Genomic DNA, 6290 nt, shown 5'->3' with positions numbered 1-6290 from the left:
AAAAATCTTTTATTTTGAAATAATTTTAGACCTACAAAACAGTTGTAAAAAAGTACAGAAATCTCATATGCCTTCCCCGCCACTCCCCTTGACATTAACACCTGACATGACCAAACAATCTACACCAGGAAATTCACATGATGCGATACTATGAACTCACCTCGGCCTCATCCAAATGTTGCTGTGAGGCCAGTGGCATCCATTCTTGTGCCCAAGGTCTCACAGAGCCAGCATTGTGCCTCTTGGAGGTCCTCCAGTCCGTGGCAGCTCCCTAGTCTCTGGAGTTTAGGACCTGTGGGACATAGCTCAGGTGTAGGGAAATGCCTCCAGCAAGTCTGTATTCCTTTCCCACTGCAGGGGAAGGACGCGGAGATATCCTTGCCTGAAGATACCAAGTTCTGCTTGTGTCAGCCTCCTAGGCAAGCAACTGGTTTTCCACAGATGGGCTGTCTGGGCCCCAGGCCTCTCTGCTTCATCTGCAGGACCAGCACAGTGAGGGCGTGCAGCAGCTGATGGATGAACTTTGGCTGAGCTGGGTTCAGGCACACATATGAGTCTGCTTTGTGTGAGGTTGTGTGAGGTGTTGCATGCGTAAACATCTGTAGGCATGTGTGTGTGCACGTGTGTATGTAGGGTCATCTAGTAGCTGTTGTAAAAACTCATTATTTCTATAAGCTAAATTAAGACATTTAATTGTTCAAGCACAATTTGTCAAGCATCTGCTTGACACTGATTAGACACTACATGTAGTCCTGGGGCAGACACAGCCCCCACCCTGGGAAGGCTTGGATCTCATGCTGGAGGTGAACACTTGCTGGCTAGGGCAGATGCCACACCTCTGAGAGCACATATATAGGGCATCAGAGAGGGCTTCCTAGAGGAAGCAGACCACTGGAGCGTTGAATAGGAATTCACCAGGCTAAGGGGGGTCCCAGGCAAGGGTGGAAAGAGGGTGCATCTGGGACCCAAGAGCCAGGGGAGGATATCAATTGCAGCTGCCATCAGCAAGCCCCCTCTGCCAGGGTGCATGGCAGACACATCCTCACACTTCCTCCCACCCTTGTGCCTCCAGAAAGTTGGCTTTCTGGTGCCATTTAAAGAGGAGGTGAGCCAGGCGCAGTGGCTCACGCCTGTAATCCCAGCACTTTGGGAGACCAAGACAGGTGGATCACCTGAGGTCAGGAGTTTGAGACCAGCTTGGCCAACATGGCAAAACCCCATCTCTACTAAAAATACAAAAATTAGCCAGGCATAATGGCACACGCCTGTAATCCCAGCTACTTGGGAGGGTGAGGCACGAGAAACGCTTGAACCACAGAGGTGGAGGTTGCAGTGAGCTGAGATCAGACCACTGCACTTCAGCCTGGGCAACAGAGTAAGACTCAGTCTCAAAAAAATTAAAAAAATAAGTAAAGAGAAGGTGAGAGTGGCTCAGAGAGGCTGGTGCCTTGCCCAGGGCCGCAGGGCACGCAGGCAGCCCTGGGCTTAAACCCAAGAAATGAAGCCTGCGACTCAAATTTGAGGTCTCAGAGGATGGCAGGTGAGCTTTCCTGAGAGACAAAAGAGGAAAATAGCATCTATGAGGAGACATGGAGAACTTATTCTGGTGCTCACTGTGCCCTAATTCCTGGTTACCTGTGGGTGTGTTTCAGGACCCTGATGGTGACTGGTTGTGGTGGCCCCTGTGCTCAGGTTGGTGCGCAGCTCCAGAACCTGGTGACACCACCTCCCTGCTCGCCGACCTACAGTGAGCTGCAGAGGCTGTTAATGCTGAGGTTTCTTTAGCAATAGCAGCACAAAGAAAACTACCCTCCATCTGCTTCCAATGACAATGGCAGGACCAGCGAGATCCCAAAACCTGAACAGAGGAGGGAACATGGAGCCACACCCAGGACCAGCCTCCAGCAGGTAGGAAGAACAAGTAGGAAATTCGTCGATGATTTAGAGAGGAAGCTGCTTTTCCTAGTAATAACAGTGGCCAGTGGGCCACTGAGAGCCTCCTCTATGGCATCTTATGACAAATGGGCACCGAGCAGGTTGTCCTGAGCTACCCTGATGGTAACCAGGGCGTTCTCCAGGAATGTTTCCATTCTGTCCTGAATGCGGGTGCTGGACCTCCTCATAGCTGCAGTGCCCTGGGGTTCATGTCACCAGCCCACCACTCTGTGGCTAGTGTCAGCTCGGGGAGTGCAGGCCTGTAGGGCTGTGGCTAGTGAGGATGCAGGTAACTAGCACTTTGAGCCTTCAGGCACCTGAGACACTCCTCTGTGGTCCGGGAGAGGTCGCCTGGGAGTAATCAGAGCAGACATGGCTGATGGCAGGCTCCTCCTGGAAGGCCCAAGACTCATGGTGCCCTTGAATCTCTCTGGGCTGCTCCCTATCTAGGGCCACCATGTCACTGTGGCTAATGCCTCCAGGACTGGGACATGGTTTTCAAACATCAAGCAACAGTCTTGGCAGCAGGAGACAGGGCTCAATGACTTCTCCTTGACATCCTAAGAGGGCATTTCTCAGGATATGCCCGGGGTGATCCTAGACTTGCCTGAGCTAAGCTGCAGAGGCTGCATCTGCTGCCAGTGGCTGAGGCCCACACCTAGGGGAAGTGACCCACTTATGGGTGGCTGGAAGGCCTTGGAGAGCTGTCCAGGCTGCAAGACCCCAGTGGCCACGCTGTGCCATGTTTACTTGGTGAGGATGCTCAAGGTCTGCATGGGAAAGCCAGGTGGCCCAGGTGACTGGGTGATGCTGCACCAGCTTTCCCTGGTCCCACAGGGACTCAGGCTGTGCACAGGTGGTCTCCCAGGACGTAGGATGTTCCATGAGACCCACGCTGTTCCATTAACTGACCTTATATGCAGAGGGCCTAGGTGCCCCTGCTCCAGCCATGCACCTTTCAACCACGACTCATTAGCTCTCTAGAAGGACCTGAGAGATAGAGACCTGGGAATTCCCACTGGGCGCATGAGCCACTGAGAACCAGCTGGTGGCACACCCTCACCCCCAGCTCTCACACCCAAGCCCTATCTGCCCACCCTCAACCCGAGCTCAACCTTCCCCCTTTGTCTCCCTGAGCTGCCTGGGTACAGTCCCAGCAAAGCTGGGGAGCATCCCTGACACTCATTGTGGCTAATGACTCAAGGACTGGGACACGGGCCACCATGCAGCCTGGGACGGTCTGTCTCTCAGATTTTCCTATTTGCATCTTAGGGCCACGTTTGTCTGCTCTGACTGCCATGGTTCCTACCGAGCCAGCGTCTGTAAGGAGCTGTGGTGCACAGCCCTGCCCCGTGCACCTGCCTGAATCACAGGCTACCTGCATCCCTGAGTCCTGGGCCAGCTCCCGCCTTCCCTGAGGGACAGGACAAGGGTGTTCCATGAATGCCAGCCTGGTCTCACCTCCCCTGCCTCGCTGGGACTCCGTGGCCTCTGTTCTGCACATCATGCATAAGGTCAGGGCCTGGTGGCCCAAGAGCAGGACACTCCCTCCATTGCACAAGTAAAAACTGAGGCTCAGAGACACCACACAGCTTGTCCAAAGGCCCTAGCTGGCAGGGAGGACCTGGGGCTCAGAGGGCAGTTCTCTGACCTCCATTCACTGTGAGGACAGCTCAGTGGTTACAAGCTGCCCACTGTCACCTTCTCATGACGTGGGGATTTGAATGACATCACGTGTGTAAAAGTCTGGCACAGCAGCCACGACGTGCTTTGTGAATATCAGCTCCTGCTAGGGATCTTAGGGTGACAGAGTGAGACCCTGTCTCAAAAAAAAAAAAAAAAAAAAAAAAAAAGGCTGGGTGTGATGGCTCATGCCTATAATCCCAGCACTTTGGGAGGTCAAGGTAGGCAGATTACTTGAGGCCAGGAGTTTGAGACCAGCCTGGCCAACATGGTGAAACCCTGTCTCTACCAAAAATACAGAAATTAGCTGGGTGTGGTGGTGCATGCCTGTAATCCCAGCTGAGGCAGAAGAATCTCTTGAACCTGGGAGGCAGAGGCTGCAGTGAGATGAGATTGCGTTTTCTTGAAATGAAAATAGCGATGGTTCCCAATCCCAGGAGCATATTCATGTCACTGGGAAGCTTGTAGGGGATGCTGATGCCAGGGCCTGATGCTGGGCCCAATGCAATGAACCTTTGGGGTGGGACTGAACATTTTGGGAGGCTGAGGCTGGAGGATTACTTGAGCTCAGCCTGAAAAAAAAAGAAAAGAAAAGAGAACCTTTGGAGTGGGGCAGGACACTGGTATTTTCTTCTCAGATGCTAACGTGCAGCTAGGATTAACACAGACCACCAGAGAAACAAAACACCCACCCCCCTAAAAGTCCAAAGTTTGGAACTTTGGACTGATCTCAACTGCTAGGAGTCTCACTTTGCAGATACTCCACCAGCAGTTTGTTTTTAAATTAAATTTTGAAAACCAGTGTTATCAAAACCTTAAACATTACAAAGTAAAACACTGCTGCTGTGGAGTGACAGCTGTCCCATGTAAGCTGTGGCTGTCCTGGACCCTCCGGTGGGTCTGAGGGCCTGGCTGATCAGTGGGCAGGGTGGCAGCTGCGACCCCTCCATCCCCATCCCTGCAGAAAAGTCATCTTCAAAGACTCAGCTTCAATTAACACCGACTATAACAGGTCCTAATGAGAGGTACTTAGGTAATGAGCTGATTAAATCTATAATTAAAGTGTCAAAAGCATGACCCCAAGGAAATCAGCTCCTGCCAGGGTCTGCTCAGGGGACTCCACCCTGCTTTCTTGGATACGAGCTGCCTTTCTGTTGGAAAGCAGGCTTCCAGGTAACACGTCCAGCCAGCAATTTTTTTGATCATCAAAAACATCAAGTCTCAAATAAAGGGGTGGAAATAAGTAGAACAGAGTAGAATAGAATAGACTTCAGTGAAAAGAGTGAACTCTCGGGACAGCGAGCACGCCCTGGACAGTGCCAGCTCCATGTGATCATCTGCTCTGGCTCCGCTCGGACACTTCCAAGGGGGGGGGGTTTCCTGTCCTACAAGGCAGCCCATGCCCCAGGTCCACGGTGCTACTGAAGTGGTGAGGAAATCCTGAATTCCAGACCATGTCTCAGCATCCTGGGGAGCCTGACCATCACTCGTGGTGACTTGGCCACCACGCCCTGCACAGCCCGCGAGAAGACTGTCAGCACTGCTGTCATTCTCATCTTGGCTTCATCTGAAGGTCATTCTTTTCCACCTCTCTTCTCTCCAGCATTTTCAACATCACAATTTTTTTTTTTCTTTTGAGACAGAATTTCGCTCTTGTTTCCCAGGCTGGAGTCCAATGGTGCAGTCTCGGCTCACCACAACCTTGGCCTCCTGGGTTCAAGTTATTCTCCTGCCTCAGCCTCCTGAGTAGCTGAGAGTACAGGCATGTGCCACCAAGCCCAGCTAATTTTTTGTATTTTAAGTAGAGACGGGGTTTCTCCATGTTGGCCAGGCTGGTCTTAAACTGCTGACCTCAGGTGATCCGCCCACCTCTGCCTGCCAAAGTGCTGGGATTGCAGGCGTGAGCTGCGGTGCCCAGCCGCGACATCATAGTTCTTAAGCAGAGCTCTTCTTCCCACCCACCTTTATCATCTTTTTGCCCTGAATTCAGCTCCAACTCCTTCCCTTTGAGAAACTTTTAAATTTTGAGATAATTGTGTATTCACATGTAGTTTTAAGAAGTAAATTCAGAGATCCCATGTACCCTTTACGAAGTTTTCCCCAATGGCAACATCTAGCAAAACTACACATAGTGCCGTATCACAGGAAATTGACCTTGTACGATCCATTGACCTTGCTCAGATATTGTGTTTACAAACATGTGTGTGCATGCACGCCAGTATTTAGTGCCATGTAATTTCATCTCACGTACAGATTCATGCAGCCACCTCCTCACTCAAGACACAGAACAGCCCATCCTCACACACATGCCTCAGTGCAGCCTTTTGCAGCCACAGCCATCATTTCACTCCCATTCTTACCCAGCCCCCTGCTCCTGGCAATCACTCATCTATTCTCCATCTCTATCATTTTGTAATTCCAGAGATGCTACATAAGTGGAAGAGCAACAAGAGCAGGCAATAGAAAGCAACGCCCTCACATCCCCTTGACAAAAGTGTGCTGGACGTCCTGCATCTTTCTCTTCACCCAGGGTCTGGGCACCTGTCAATGAAATGCTAACTAGCCGAGTGACATCTATGCATGTGTGGTTACATTTATTTTTAATACCTGTCTGCTCTTCTTTTAAAAGGGTATAAATGGAATTTTCAAGTCACAACTGACCCTGGAGACCA

This window comes from Cebus imitator, unplaced genomic scaffold (assembly GCF_001604975.1).
Source record: "Cebus imitator isolate Cc_AM_T3 unplaced genomic scaffold, Cebus_imitator-1.0 Scaffold131, whole genome shotgun sequence".
In the NCBI taxonomy this organism is placed as follows: domain Eukaryota; kingdom Metazoa; phylum Chordata; class Mammalia; order Primates; family Cebidae; genus Cebus; species Cebus imitator.
This window is presented reverse-complemented; position numbering follows the sequence as displayed.